At 44.2% G+C, this 16,266-nt stretch overlaps 1 protein-coding gene across 1 annotated transcript in view; it reads left to right on the forward strand.

The window, feature by feature from the left end:
• The window catches only part of ARHGAP31 (Rho GTPase activating protein 31), a 113,065-nt gene that overhangs the window by 44,633 nt on the left and 52,166 nt on the right, over nt 1–16,266 (forward strand). The gene's annotated exons all lie outside the window — the stretch shown is intronic.

Genomic DNA, 16,266 nt, shown 5'->3' on the forward strand with positions numbered 1-16,266 from the left:
GATATGAAGACACTTAGCCCAGTGCCTCACACGCAGCAAATGTTCTAAGGAAAAGGGAGGAGCAGGGGAGATGGTACTCTAACAATTTGTCCTCTCTATGCTCAGAGACAGCCTGGTATCTTCCTCCCCCCTTTCTAAAAGAGTGCTCCAAAGATACCCCCCACCTATCCACAAATTCATACCATCAAAAATGTGCCTAGTAGCCAAGGAGAGGGGCCACCAGGAGGTGGTACATGCAGAGACAGGCTTAGAAGACAAGGACACCCTGGGAAGGGAAAGCCTAGTTAGGATGTCAGTACTGCCATCCTTGTTCCTCACCGGGTAGGGAAATAGCTTGCCCTTATTTCTACAGGGAAGGGTCCCCACAGACATTTCTGAACATCCAGAAACCTCTGCCCAATGAGTAGTCTGGCTTTCTGGCACGTCTACACCTGCTGCTGTCTGCTCCTCTCCCCGTTCCTTCTGTGCAATATTGGGGACATACTTATACAAAAAATTATTCATTGTCTATTTGAACTTCAAATTTAACTGAGCGTTCTGTATTTTATCTGGCAAACCTACTCAGAACGGGAGGAGAATATCCTCTGTTTTCCTGTGCTTCTGTCTGAGACCAGATAGGACACAGCATCTCTTGAACCCCCCCCCCCCCTCTGCTGTTCTGCAAGTACTCCCTGGAATGGCTAAAGCCTGCAGCCCAATCCCTGTGAGTAGATGTTGAGTCGGAGTCTCCATTGTGTAAAACAGTCCCTAGCATAAGGATCCACTCACTAAGAGAGGACCAAAGTTCAAGGGGTTAATAATCACAATAAAAATTACAGCAATTGTTAATATTTATTGGAAGCTTTTGAGATAACTGTTCCAAGCACTTTGAAAATTATTTCATTTAAAACTCCTAACTACCCTGTGAGGTAGACTTTATTAACTTCAGTTTACAAATAAGGAAACTGAAACTTGTAGGTAAGGTAACCATATAATTTTGATCTAAATTGAGAAATGTTTTAAAGTGAAAGGGAGCATTATACTTACAGGAGACACGCGCAGGTCTCACTGTAGGAAGTGGCAGTGGGAGGATTTGAACCCAGCAGAATGGCTCCAGAACTCATCCCCTTGACCCGGAACAGTGGAGAAGGAGATTAATTTATATTAACTTCCTTCCATTAGATTCAAGCTCTCTGAAGATGGGGCCTCCTGTTTTACTTTCCATTGTATCCTTGGCACTTAGCACCCAGTACCCAAGCATCAAGTGGGTGCCAAAGAATATTTGAAGAACAGATGAATCTGGGAAGCCCTTATGGAGAGGGTGGGATATGAGCACAGCTTGAGTAATGGAGAGACCGGGGCAGGGACTGCATTCTCTTCCTCAATCTGTCCCTATTCTCAGATGCTTAAGATGGGATAAGTGAGAGAGTGTCACTAAGTGAGCCCAGCAGGGTGACTACAAACCAAAATGCTAGGGCATGAACAAGGTGACATCTGCACTGAAAACTAAGTCCAAAAGTCTCTGTCAGCCCTAGCCCAACACTTACATGGACAGCAGGCGCCCACTGCCTGCCCTTTCCAGTCCAGATCCTGTAGATTGAGAATCAGTGACATTGCCTGGGTTCTGACCAGTTGACTACCCTCTGTTGGGTGCTGTTCATCCCCTGTGGGATGCTTCATCCTCCCTGTGGAGCTGACCCCCTGGGAACTCCCCCCAGATGTCCTCAGCCAGTTCAGGCCTGCCTTCCTCTGTAGCCCAAGGCCACCCCTCTCCTGGCCACCCTGACTGCTCCCCCAGAGCCTGCTACTTCCATCTCTCTTCAGTGCATTTTAAGCCTAGGACAATCCATTGCAAGCCTACACCCTCTTTAAACAGGAATCACGAGATCTTTAAAATAAACAAACCCCTCCTCCTTGCTGAGGATCAGCTACTCACTTTTTAAGAAGAGAAAGCAAATTTAGAGAAGGGGAGAGACAGCCTCTGGCAGCTGGCAGCTTTTCCTCTTTCTCCAGAAAGATATCATTAAACCCAATGACTCCTGCCCCACAGCTGTAGAATGAGCAAAAAAGGGCTTTCCCTGACATTTTTTTTCTACCCGCAATTTAACTGCATGTAATTGAAGTAACTAGACTGTAAGCTGAGGTCATGGGCAGTGTCTCAGAAGTATAAGATACTTCTTTGAATCCCAAAGTCTGGCACAGTGTTTTACATGTGGGGAATCCAATAAATATAAGTAATTCGATTTGACTGCTAAGGGTGTGTCTAAGCTTAAATACCCTAAATTATTTCTGACACCAAAGTGTTAGTCTGTGGCAGAAAGAGGCCTACCAGGTACTTAAGCCCTAATCCTGAAAATTAGAAAGAAAGAAAATCTTAATCACATTTCAAATTACTCTTGTCCCTTCTCAGTCTCTCTCCAACTTTAAGGCTTTGCCATTGTCATGCTGGGTGATCTTGAATAGGTCCCTGAACTTCCTGGGCTTTGATTTCTTGGTACTGAATCAAGCTGGTTCAACAAGATGATGTTAAGGTCCCTTCCAACTCTGGCATTTGAGGGTTCTGGTTGACTGGCAAGTGGAGAGCAGGGATAGAGCGTGGTGTAGGTGCTTGGGGGGGGGGGGTTAAGGGGAAGAGGAGGGCTGTGAAGGAGAAAATAAATATGGGTTTGGGAAGGGGAAAAGCACTGGAGACAAAGGTGCACTTTGTAGTACCTCTAAAGCTTACTGTCCCTTGCTAAGATAATGTCATCTGTCACCTGCAGCACGGCATCAGGCCAAAACCTGTGCATCTGAACCCAGCCTTTCCTTTCATCCATTCATCCACACCCTGTCCCTGGCACTGCTCAAGACACAGGGAAGTCACTGGACTGTAAATTGAGGTCCTGGGTAGCATCTTATGAGTAAGATAGACATAGCTCCTCCTGGAGTTTACAGAGTAGGGGAAAAGCAAATGTTTTTAAAAAAACAGACCAACTCAATTAAGTATTAATTGTGTACTGGTCATTCTCAGACTATATAACAAGTAATCCCTACTCTTGAGGGTAAGGGAAGGCTTCCTAGAGGAAGTGACCTAAAGGTGAGTTACCCAATGCCTGGATCATTTCCCAGAAGGTCTCTCTGCCTCTAAGTGATCCTGGCAGGTCTTTGAAAACACCAGTGTCTTGCCATGACTTCCTTCACAGAAGCTTTAGGGTGGCCTCCTTGTGTGCAAGCTTGAGCAGAGATGCAGCCTCCATGTGGAGCCTCGTCCAGGCTGTTGATCCCAGGACAGGCTGTGGCCCTTGCTGCTCAGAGTGTCCTGGAGGCATGCCTCACCTCTTCCCTGACCTCTTCTCTGTACTCAAGAAAAGGGATCAGAAGTGAGCCTTATCTTGTAAAAGCTGCCATCCCTGGGTTACCCTTGGAGCAGATATTACTGCTGACACTTTCTATTGCAAACAGCAGAAAATCCCAATTCTGAAGCTCTGAAAGAAAGGGTAGGGAGAGAGAGTTAGAAATCTAACAAAGCAGATCTGTTTGATATCTAGCTCCTGTAATTGCAGAAATAAGGGTGTCTGAATGGTAAACTAGCATTCTCTTTCCTAGTTGTCTATGTCCTTTATGTATTATTTGTGACTGTCTCCTCCTCTTAGGAGATACCAACAAATTCGACAGTAATCCTTTGTGCCATCTTCATCATTGAGCCTTAATCCTAATATAATTAGTGAAAAGACAGCACTGAGAGCAGAGGTATAACAGTTGTGAATGAGGAGAGGAACGAGCAGGTTTGGATAATTGCAACATCTGATCTCCGAATAAAAGTCATTTTTCATAGGAGACATACTAAGAAAATACCAAGTAATTTTTGAGCTGTAAAACTTTAGGATGAAAGCTTGAATATCACCATTCTTTGCTGTTTTAGCAAACCACAGATTGCCGCTTTTTTTTGGGGGGGGCCTGATTTTACATAAGGGATAATACATTATCTGCAAATGTGAATGTGTAGTCTCTCTGCAGAAGAATATCTTTTTGTTAGGATGTGTCAGAGATCCAGAGAGAAAGGTGGGGACAAAGGGAGTGTTAGTCTCCAAAATACTTTACTTCTTATCCCTCAACTATGTTCTCTGGGGCCACAAAACAGAAATTCATAAGAAATTAGAATATCTTGATTTACACTGTAAAATAGTGTCCAGAAACATAATCAGTGTAGCAGAGCTTCGTGTCACATTTTTGGTGACTTATTCTGTTTGAGGTACAGGAAAAGCCCTAGGGAAGACTTCTGTCAGCTGGACTCTGACGAAGGCAGGAGAGAAGAAGCATCTCCTGGGGGCCATGTCCATCCAGAGAAGGCTCGGATGATGGTCTTCAGGGAGCTGTGGGGAGTTTGATGTGACTAGAGAGGATAGTGTTAGGGGAGGGATCACCAAGAACGCAGCATCCTCTGCTAGGACAAGCACAATCAGATCTGGGTTTTCCCAAGCTCATTCCGGCAGCCAGCAAGGTCACGGATCTAGGAGACTCCTGGGATCCTAACAACATTGCTGCCGTCCCACCTCCCTGCCCCTTTCTTGTCCAATTGCCCCATGAGCGGCTCCTAATTTCTTTAAACAAACTATTTAAAGAGGATCTCTCAGAGTTTCTCCAAGGGTAGTCCTGAGAATTTGCAGGGGGATCTCCTGGAGTTTTCACTTTTCTTAAGCTCCTGGGAGACCCTTTTGCACACCAATACATGAGAACCTCCAGGAGGCTGGTTTTCAGGCAGGCCTCCCTGCCTCCATCTCAACTGTTGGGAATGGTCCTCTTTTCTAGCCCTGAGTCCTATGGCAAATTCTGTGCATATAGATGCATAGTTTTAAAGCACGAACACCAAAAAGGTTTCAGGACTAATAGAGGGGGATGAGATTTGGTAAGTCTTTTTCTTTTGCTCACCTGTGTTTTTTATTTTTCTACAAAGAACTCACAGTACTTGTATAATAAGAAAAACATTAAACTGAGTAAATGTAGTGAGTACCCAGTATTTGCTAGCACTGAATGAGTTCATGGTAGAAATGAGTTGCCTGAAAAGGGTTACATACTGCAGGGAAGTGCCGTTGTTTCAGCAGGAAAGAGAGGCCTTGTAACAACAGGAAGCACGGGGAGGCCTCAGGACCAAGGCTTCCAAGCAAAGCGGTTCTGGAAACAATGGCTGCCTGTGGCTCAGGAATATTGGACAGGAAATGAAAGGATGCTGGGGTGAGGGTGGGTGCAGTGCACAGCTGATAAGCACTACCTGGCTGCTCTTCACATAGACCTAGCCAGATGAAGTTGTTTTTTATAAATGCTCCCCATGTCCCATCTGCAAAATTGATTTTAGAAAAATACAGAAATGAGAAGAACCCACAATGCCATCAGTCTGGAAACCATTAGGAAGCTATACTTCTTGGGAAACCAGCGGGTACAATAAGTAAGAGAAGGTATTTCTCACTCTTAGGGATGGTCACATCAGTGGAGGGGAGGACCTTGAGATGAACTAAGCAGAATTTAGAGCCAAATCCCTGTAGGACTCTAGACTCCGTAAAAATAAAAATAGCATTGAGGTTCATGGGAGTCCAGCCATACCAAAGGAGACACGTGCTAACCTTCTGACACTGAAGTTTATATTTTATTTAAGAAAAATTTCTGTTCGTATAGATGGGGTGAGTTGGGAAGTCGTTAACCACACAATTAAGAAACAGAAACAAAACTTACAAACAATAAATAACCCTAATGTTTTGTCCTGGAAGACCAAGATATAAACCAGAACCAGTAGGAGTAAGGACCTGAACATTTACAGGTAGAATCAAATCTGCCTTCTTTTTTTTTTTTTTGACCAGTAAGGGGATTGCAACCCTTGGCACAGTGTGGTCTGCACCACACTCAGCCAGTGAGCGCCCTGGCCATCCTTATATAGGATCTGAACCCACGGCCTCGGTGCTACCAGCGCCACACTCTCCTGAGTGAGCCATAGGGCCAGCCCCAAATCTGCCTTCTTTTTTTTTTTTTTGACCAGTAAGGGGATTGCAACCCTTGGCACAGTGTGGTCTGCACCACACTCAGCCAGTGAGCGCACTGGCCATCCTTATATAGGATCTGAACCCACGGCCTCGGTGCTACCAGCGCCACACTCTCCTGAGTGAGCCATAGGGCCAGCCCCAAATCTGCCTTCTTAATTTCTAGGCCAGCTACTCTAAGCTTCATACAGGTAGTTGACAGATCCTTCATACAGGGATGTTAGACCTGGAAGAAACATTAGCAATCATGTAGATCCAGAATTTGCTCCTAATACAGATGAAAGTCTGAGGCTAGGAGTGGCTGATTTACTGGAGGACACCCAGCTGGTTCATGTTGCTGTAACTGACATGCACCCAGCACCTAGTACCTGTGAATACCTGGGGGATTTCTAAGAGGAGAAGAGTTACTCTCCATGTTCTCACCCCCTCACTGATGTGACCATCCCAAAGAGTGAGAAACACCTTCCCTTGCTTATTGTACCTTCTGGTTTCCCAGGCAATACAGCTTCCTAATGGTTTCCAAATGTAATACCTGTAGATCAGGACAAGAACCCAGGTTTCTTAATTCCTTGGCTAAGTCCTTCTCCCTCGTCAAGTTGCTCTTCGACATGAATCACCTCTAGTTGTGCTGCTTTCTTGTCTTCCTCATCTGTGGTCTGTGCCTTGGTTTCCCTCTTGTGGAGTTTACGCTTACCAAATTAATGGAAAGTGCATGAACTTTGGATTCAGACAGACTTATAATTGCACCCCAGCTTTGCCCCTAGCTGTTTGACCTTGGGGAAGTCATCTTACCACACTGAATCTTAGTTTTACATTTAGAAAATAGGAGAATCACCTCAGAGTTGTAAGAATTAAATGAAATAATGATGGTTAAGCATGGACTCCACATAGCACTGGTTTAATCCATCCCCAGGGCTGGCCAGTTGGCTCAGTTGGTTAGAGCACAATGATGTAACATCAAGGTAATAGGTTCAAATCCCCATACCAGCCAGCCGCAAAAAAAAAAAAAAAAAAAAAAAAAATCATCCATGAGGCATGCAAAAAAGAAAAAAGGACTCACTCCAAGGAGAAGAAAATTTACACTGTCCTCATTCTTAAGATGATTGGTATTAGTGAAGCATACAGGAAACACGTTTATTTTCCCTGTTTTTCTCTTACTAATCTGCTCAGTTCATGACCCTCCAGTCCCTGGAATTCCTCTGGAGGTATATGTGGCCACTCTCTTTATCCATTACCATTTAAGAGCCTCCACCCAGTGCCATCCCAAGGAGGTGACGGGAAAAGCTGCTTGTCCAGTAAGTAAAATCTTGATCAGGTGATTCAGAATGACTGAGCTCTTTATGTAGTTACCTGGAGGATGTAATGATTTATCATTGCTCACAAGTTGGCCCTGGGAATGCTAGGGGCTGTCCGAGATCCTTCTGTCCTCTGTGGGCAGTCCCATGGAGTGAGTGACATCTGCTCCTACAGATCCCCTGAGAACAAAGCTTCTCTACAAAGAGTGAGACAGTACAAAGGATGAATGAAAAAAGTCTTTATAAATTATGCAAAGCCTAGCAGCCTCCATTTTCAGCAACAGGACAAAAATCTTCTGTACACAATTTCTGTGTACAAGAAGAACAGGGCCAGCTCTAAGCCCAAGGCCACTTAGGGACTCCTTGCAGGTTTGTTTTCTGTGTTTGGAGCCTCATCGTGCTCCACCCTTTTCTTTCCTCAGCACCACCCTTCCCCACAGCCATAACCACCCCCACCCGAACCCACACCCAGAGGCACCCTGTGGGAGTCTCTCCTAAGCTGTTTCCTCTCGCTCATTATCCCACTGACGATGTGTGGTCCCAGATACTTAGCCCTCAACCTGCCATTCACGCGTGAGTCAGAGAGCCTCTAACCTTTCTTAGAGAAATTTCAGGCAACATCTAGAAAAGAGTGAGCCCTCTCACCTCCCTTTTCATCCGTGACACATAAGAGGTTCTCTCCACTATCCTCAAAAGGGACACCTTATTTTTTCTTTTGGAGTGATATGTTAGTGGCAAGCCTTTTCCTCCTGCCCCTCTACCCCTTCTTGAATGCCTGTTTTCTTGCAGGGAAGAACTCTGGGGATGGCCCTGATGCAGCAGCTGAAAGTCTAGTCTCAGAGCTGCCTGGATTGGACATTATTCTGCAGGCAATGGGGAGCTATTGAACCTTTTGGAGTAGGGGAGCTTAATCGCCAAGGTAGTGTTTTAGAAAGATTTATTTGGCAAGGGAGATCAAGATAGAAAGCAATCTTCCTAGGCTGTCATTAAAAACTCCCCCAACTTACCTGAACGGTTCTCTTCCACCAGACTGGACTAGACAGCATTCCTGGAATTCACCACATTATTTCTTGCTTTCTCACCTTGTTTATACCATTCCCTGTTCCTCGTGCCACCAGAAAGTAGATGATATTTACTAAGTGCTTATTATATGCAACGCATTAACCAGGCATTCTGCATGTGTTGTAGTGTATGTTGCATCATACCACACCACATCTTATCACATTGTAGCACCTCATCTCATCTCATCTCATGTTACCCCATGCACCTGTGTCAGAGTCTTATTGCATCACCTTGATTTTTCCTGCTCTATCCACTCATCTCATACATCATGAGCCTGAGTGTGAGGCTGCACTCTCCCACGTGGTCCCTGTCGTACAGTTGGCTCTCTGTAAATGCACACAGTTTTCCATTTGTGTTCGTGCCTAAAAGTTCTGCCTGATGTCCCCCACCACATACAATCTTTTTAAAAGAACTGCCTTCACATTTTTTGTGCCTCTCTAGGGCCCTTAACATATTTTGCTTCATATTTTCATACTGGCCAAGTTATTTAATATCTGTGAGCCTCAGTTTTCTCATAAGGTGGTTGTGAGGATTGCACTGGGTACAATAGTGGATAGAAAGTATACAGCTCAGGGATCAGCACACAGTAGATACACAATAACTGTCCATTCCCTTCTCAGCTTCTTGAGGGCAAAGATCTTATTCACCTTTTCGTTGCTTGGTCTAGATAGGCCCTCAGTAGCTCTGCTTTGGTAGCAAGAGGGTTGTTGTCATTGGGAAGGAGACAGCATCAACAAGAGAGACCTAAAGCCTGGCAGGCATAGGAGTCAGAGTGTGCACCAGAGGAGGACCTGGTCACTTCCACAGGAAGAGCTGACTTGAGTTGGCATCTGAGAACCTGGAAGTGAGGAGTGGAGGGGACCCAGGAGCTCCCCTGGGCCCCAAGTCTGGGGAAGTGAGCTCTGTGATGCAACCAGCCATCAGAAGCCTAGCTCCGCAGTGTAGCAGAGCTACTCCTTGACCACACCCAGCCAGCTGGTTAGGCAAATACTTCCGCTTAACAAGGGATAATAACCTCAAGAGGATCACTGGGAAGGACTTCAGCAAACATTTAGAAGTTACTTCACTGATTTCAGAAACCCCTCTGGTTTCTTTAATGAAACTTGTTTTCCAAAAACCTATTTCCTTCCTTAAAAAAAAGTTACTTTTACTATATCCCCATTAGAAAATTCAGAAAAAACAAACTAAAAATACAGAAAAGTAGAAATCATTTATTTTCCACCACCTAGATGTAACTACTATTAACATTCCAGTGTGTGTCATTTTTTATCATTTAATACATGTATTGGAAAGCGTGGTTTAAAAGAAACAATCACTCTCTACTCTTTATATTTGTGTATCTCTTTATTTTTTTATCAACATCTATTCTTTTGTAACATTTTTGAAAGGAACTTAAAAATAGATATTAACCATGAGGTGCTGAACTCTTAAAGCCGGGGCCTGCAGTGGCAGAATTTTGGGCATTTTGGTAGTCAAGGGCAAGGAACCAATCAGCTCTCTTCAAATCATGCCTCCATAGTTGGCCACCAACTCATAGGACCTGCCCTCCTGCTGGTGAGGGCTTGAGTCAGGATAGGTGTAGCTTGGCGCTTTTCCTATTCCTTATCATGAAAAGCATGGGCTTTGGAATCAGACAAAGCTGGGTTTGGACCCCAAATCTGGCATTTACTAGCTACGTGATGTTGGGTAACTTTCCTAATCTCTCTGAGAATCAACTTTCACATTTTCAAAATGGAGATCATTCTACCTGTTTCATGAATTGGCTATGATTATAGAATGGAGAAGGCTGTAAAACAAACAAATAAAAAACCCACCTAAAGCAGTGCCTGACATATAGTGTTTTCTTCTTTGAGGGACCTAAGTATCAATGGAGCACAGAAAACCCACCTGGAGAAAAATGATCAATCTCCTGCTCAGCAAAACATTTGAGTGCTTGTGTTTTCAAGGTTATTCTAGATGAATAAGACAAAGTACTTTGTCCCTAAGTAGCTCACAACTTAGTAATGGAGATGACTTAAAGACAGGCAATATCTCGTATCTGGTGCTAAACACAGAGTAGGCTTGTGGTAAATATTTGTGGCATTGAATTTTTTATGAATACTTTTTGGAAGAGGTAACATAGTCTTACGGTTCACAGTTCAAAAGTATTAAAGAATATACAATGAAGTATATCCCTCTTACTCATAGACCTGGCCCTAGCCCTTCAATTCTTTCTCCCGTAGGCAACTAAGGTTACCACTTTTTAATGTATCCTTCCATAGATATTGCATGCATACCCAAATGAATGTGTGTATCTTTCTTTTATGCTCTCTTTAAAAAACAGATCTAGCATATCATTATGCTGGTCTGCTAACAAAAGATCTTATGTTCTTTTTGCTTAACAGTATATCTTGGAGACCAGTATGTCAGTACATGAAAATTTTCTCATTCTTTTTAATGACTATGTAGCATTCCACTATGTGAATCTTCCATTTTTATGTGAGCAACTTCCTATTGATGGACAATCTTGTGCTATTACAAAAACTGCTGAAATAAATAACCTTGTACATATATTCTTTATCACATGTACAAGAATATCTGTAGGATAAATTCCTAGAAGAGGAACAAACTGCTGGGTCAAAGGGTACGTGGATCTGTAATTTTGATAGAAGTTGTCAGATTGCCCTCCAGAGGTTGTACTAATTAATCTCCCTGCCACTAGCAGTGCAGGAGAATGCTTGTTTCCCACAGCCTTGCCAACACTGTGTGTTAACAAATTTATTATCCTTGTCAGTCTGAGAAGTGGAAAACGATATATCAGTGCAATTTTAATTTGCAGTGGAATTTAATTTAGACAATCTAGAGAGTGCCACAGGAGAGCTGAGAACATGCAGGAATGAGAACCTCGTTCTGCCTGAGAGGCTTCTCAAATAGAGGGAACAGAGTCGAAGCAACAGGGAAAGGATGGGACAGAAATAAAGAGCAGAGGCCGGCAGAGAGAGGGAAGTTACAGGGGCCACGGTGACAGCTGTTAGATGCATGGGGGAAAACGCCTAGGAAGTTCTGTACTGACAACCCAGAATAACTGGGAAGTAATTTAAATCTTTACTGCTTCTCTTGGAAAAATGCTAAAGAGGGGACTCATCCACAGTACAACAAAACTTTAAAATCCCCCCTCTCTCTCCCATATGCATTACAACAGATTCTCAAAGGATTTCTTCCCTGTGCAGCATCTCGTCTCCCTCAGTCTTTTACCTTCCTTATTCAAGTATCATTATTCTTCTTCCACCAGTGGCTCTTGGTCCTTTCTTTTACCTCAAACAAGCTGGTGAACATATCCATCACTCCTAAAAGTTCTCTCGTGCCCCTTGTAATCCTTACCTCCTGCCTCTTCCCTGCTTTCTCTTACCGTAAATGAGTTCTCGTTTTCTAAAGTTTTATATAAATGGAATCATACAGTATGTTCTCTTTTATAGTCTGGCTTCTGTTACCCGGTCTAATGTCATTGAGATGCACTCATATGCCTTATCGATCCTTGTTATTGCTGAATAGTATTCTGTTGTATGTATACACCACTAGACTTTACTTTGAAGGTCAGGAATGCAGGACCCAGAGAAGGGATGAAATTTGACCAATACAGGACCTCAACAAAATGCAGAATGGGGGGTGGGGGAGTGCCTAATTCCCTAAAACACAAATGCAATTCGCACTATGAAAAAGCGTGGCCTCCATGACCACATAAATGACCAAATAAAATTGTGCTTCTTCTAATCTCTGTCTCCAGATCTGATCAGGTTCCAGCCACACAGGGAACTGAGGCAGCTTAGTAGAGTAATGACTTCTGAAGCGCACTCAGAGAAATGATTTGACCACTGGCCTTTTCTTTTTTTTTTTTTTCCTTTTTGTCTTTTTTTGTGACCGGCCACGGATCACAACCCTCAGTGTCGCGCCCGCCCGTACCGGACCGGGACTGGCTACGGGATCGCAACCCTCGGTGTTGCTCTCGCACCTCGCTCAGCCAGTGAGCGGCCGGTCTGTATGTGGGATCCGAACCCTCGGCGGGAGCGCCGCCGCGCTTCCCAAGCGGCGCACTGTAGCAGTGCGCCACCGGGCCGGCCCAGACCACTGGCCTTTTCTGCACTATGCCCTTGAAGAGGTTAGGAATTAAGGAAAGAGTGCTTGACACTGTTTATAATTGTAAAATGTCTTTTAGTTGTACTAGGTGAAATCAAATGAGACAAAGGACTTTATAATGTTCCATAAACTGTAAAGCATAAATCAATGGCAAGCTTTTCTTTTCCATCAGAAACCACCTCAATGTATTTTGTACTTAGATTAAAATTTAACGTTTAAGATCACTTATCCAGGAAAAACAAAAACAAAACAAAACAAAAAATATAAAGGCAGGGGTGGGAGGGAGTTAGAGAACCATCAGTGAAACGATTCAAAGAAGGCATAATACTATACCATAACCAGCAACTGTGTGTGCCTCTGTAGGAGGAGACTTATAGTTCTTTGGACCCAGGATAAATCCCACAGAACTAGCTCTGTGATTCCAGCCTCCATTGTCACTCCTTCCCATGCCTAAATTGACAATGGAAATTTTTTTTCTATCTATAACTACTGAGCTATTTTGTATCACGCTTCTACCCTGTCCAGAATCCTAGGGTGTCCCCAATCTGTTTGGACCCCAGGGACAATAGCCTAAAGAATACTGAGACTTTGAGACTAAATTCTTAGTAGCCCATGCAACACTACCTCCAGCACCATCTTTATCCTTTTTTTTTTTTTTTTTTTAAAGATGACCGGTAAGGGGATCTCAACCCTTGACTTGGTGTTGTCAGCACCACGCTCACCCAGTGAGCAAACCGGCCATCCCTATATGGGATCCGAACCCGTGGCCTTGGTGTTATCAGCACCGCACTCTCCCGAGCAAGCCACGGGCCGGCCCTCCAGCACCATCTTTAGACCCTTGATACCCTAAGTGTGGGCTTCAGATTGGTAGTACCCACATCTCACCTGGGAATTTGTTAGAAATGCAAATTCTCAACACTCCCTTCACTCACCTCCCTACTGAACTGGAATATGCATGTTAACGAGATCTCCGGGTGATCTGTAGAACAAAGTATGAGAACCTCTGGTCTAGACTAGAGGTTCTTCAACTTTTGTGTCCATCAGAATCACCAGGAAGAGGCTGCTGTGGGACCTGATCCAGGGACAACAGCCTGAGAACCTCTGCCCTAGTGTCTAGAACTGAATGATCACACAGAGATTAAGGGAATCCTTTTCTACTTCTGAGTGTAAAGGAAAATTCTTACACCTCCCAACTCAGCCCAAGCTGAGAATTCAGGAAAGTTAGTGCTCCACAGGGTTTGGGATGATGGCTTCTTCCCTTGGGTTGTCTTAATATTGCCTCTTGCTTAAAAACTGTGGACGAGAGGGTCTAGGGCCTCTGTACCAAAGCCAGAACAAATTTATGGCAGAGGCTCCATTTAGGAATGCATTTTCCCCACCTTGAAAACAAACAGTGCCTGAACTGCTACAGCTGAGAACTATGGTACTGGGAGGTCCCTATTTGAGAACAGGCTGGGACAGGTTGGTGACCCAGCACTGCCCCTTCTGTGGAGTGTTCTTTATAAAGGACCTTCAAGTTGGAGGCTTTTGTCTTGGAGTCCTGCTTGTAAATGCTCAGAGTTCTTATGTCAACTTGTGCTCTTCTTGAGCACAACAACCTCATACCTCGGTACAGACTCTATGTGCAGAATACCCTGAGAGCCCACCACAGCTAACAGACTGCTAACTTGCAATCCACACACTGCCTTTGTGCTGCAAAGGTACACCTAAATGCACAGAAAAGAGACCCCATGGAAGCAAAATCACCCTTATTTAGAAACATTTACCAAAGAAGGACACAACAGCCATTCCAAAGAGTAGAGATGAATTTTGACTGTTATGAGGTCAGTCCTCTACCCCAAGCACCCATTCGATGGGAGGAGGCAAGCTCTGTTCTCAAGAAGAAAACCAAATTATAAATTTACATCATAGATAAGCTATAAGTAGAAATAACAACTGTCATTGTGGAATGCTTATTAAATGCCAGGGTTTGTGCTAAATGTTTACAAGTATGATTTCAGTCCTAGCTATGAGGTTGGTATCACTATAATCCTCATTTTACAGATGTGGAAACTGAGAAGCATTATCATTACATACTTTGCCCAAGGTTGCAAAGGCAATTTGGCGTCCAGCTCTGCATTCTCCACCGTAGACCATATATGGCATGTTACAGAACAGCTTGGTGTGATGGGGAAAGAGTCGACCGTTATTGTGCACAACAGGAATTTTAAGATATGTGCATGTATGTGTGCCTATCCTTTTAAGCATCAGAACACTTCCCATTTATCTCTCTCTCTCTCTTTGTGTGAGGGTGAGAAACAAAGTCTTACCAAAAACCCTATTTTATAGAAACAGATCAAATCATAGCTCTCCTGGTTGAAGACAGGCAAAGGCTCTACACCCAGGCCCACTCCTGCAGCCCCTCCTTTACCACAACCTGCCCCACCTTGGATGCACTCACAGGAAGTGTTTCCACCTCTGTGGTCTCTGGCCTCACTATTTCCAATCCAAATCCAGTCCCTGACCTCTTCCCTCCTGGGTTAACTGAGAAACTTCTCCCCAGTTCCAGCCATGGATGACAGGGGCCAAACATGTATGTGTCCTGGAGGGGAATGGCTCTGGGCATGAACATCCTTTGATAGATGGCAGAATATTTACAACGAACTTTATTGAGCACCTATAATTGCAATTAGTTGAAGGCAGCAAGGGGAGAGGGTGCGTAGAAAGTGGTGTACTAGAGAATTCCAGTAGAATTGTCACCCAATCAAGTGGTGTCTGCCCACATGCCACTGAAAGCCAATCACTGAAGCACATTGTCTTTGCAGTGGAGAAAGAAAGTTTAATTACAAGGTGGCCATGAGAGAAGGTGGGAGATTTGCATTTCAGATCCATCTTACCCACAGTGAGGAAGATGGTGCATTTATGGAAGGGGTAAGGGGCAGTGCCAGGCATGGGGGATTGTGATTGGCTAAAGGGTTTGAAGGCATCCCTCAGTCATCTGCTCAGCCGCAGGCCATCTGCATGTTCAGGGGGAAGCAGTGTTAACAGGATCTGGAGGTGGAGCCCTCAGCCCTCTGATGTTAAAAGTCAGACATTCAGGCAAGCTCAGTAGAAATGTCTGCAGGCTCAGACAGCCTAGCCCAGTTTGTGTTGGGCCAAGCTAACCTCAATTATCCTGAAAAGAAACCTTATGTACACAGCTTGTGATTTCTATGCCAGAGGCCTTACTTAAAGGGCAGATAGGAAGAAACAGAATGAGAGGTTAGTTGTGGAAATTGAAAGAATGAGCAAATTTCTTTTATTGGTTATGAATATTCATAAGACACAAAGCTGATTGTCCTCCCTCATATCCTAGATGTGAAGGCCAGATCCATACTGGCAACATGCCCATTACCACAAATTGTGTTTGTACCCCGTCTCCCCACCCAATTACCCCTAACCTCCCTCCCCCTCCTTCTTTCCCTCACTCCACTTTGTATCCCAAGGTATGTTCTCTCCCTCTGCAAGTCCAACGCACCACTGTGAGCTTTCTCTCCTTCCTTCTTTCTCTCTTAGCTCCCACATATAAGTGAGCACAAGCAGTATTTATCCCTCTGTGTTTTGCTTATTTCACTTAACATAAGTTTCTCCAGGCTCATCCATGTTGTTGCAAATGGAAGAATTTCATTCTTTTTTAGGGCAGAGTAGTATTCCATGGTGTATATATACCACAATTTCCTTATCCAATCATCCATTGGTGGACATTTAGGTTTTTTTTTTTGTCTTTTTCCGTGTCCGGCAACGGATCGCAACCCTCAGTGTCGCCCCCGTACCAGACCGGGACCGGCAAC

The sequence above is a fragment of the Galeopterus variegatus genome, unplaced genomic scaffold (assembly GCF_000696425.1).
Source record: "Galeopterus variegatus unplaced genomic scaffold, G_variegatus-3.0.2 Scaffold2516, whole genome shotgun sequence".
Lineage (NCBI taxonomy): Eukaryota > Metazoa > Chordata > Mammalia > Dermoptera > Cynocephalidae > Galeopterus > Galeopterus variegatus.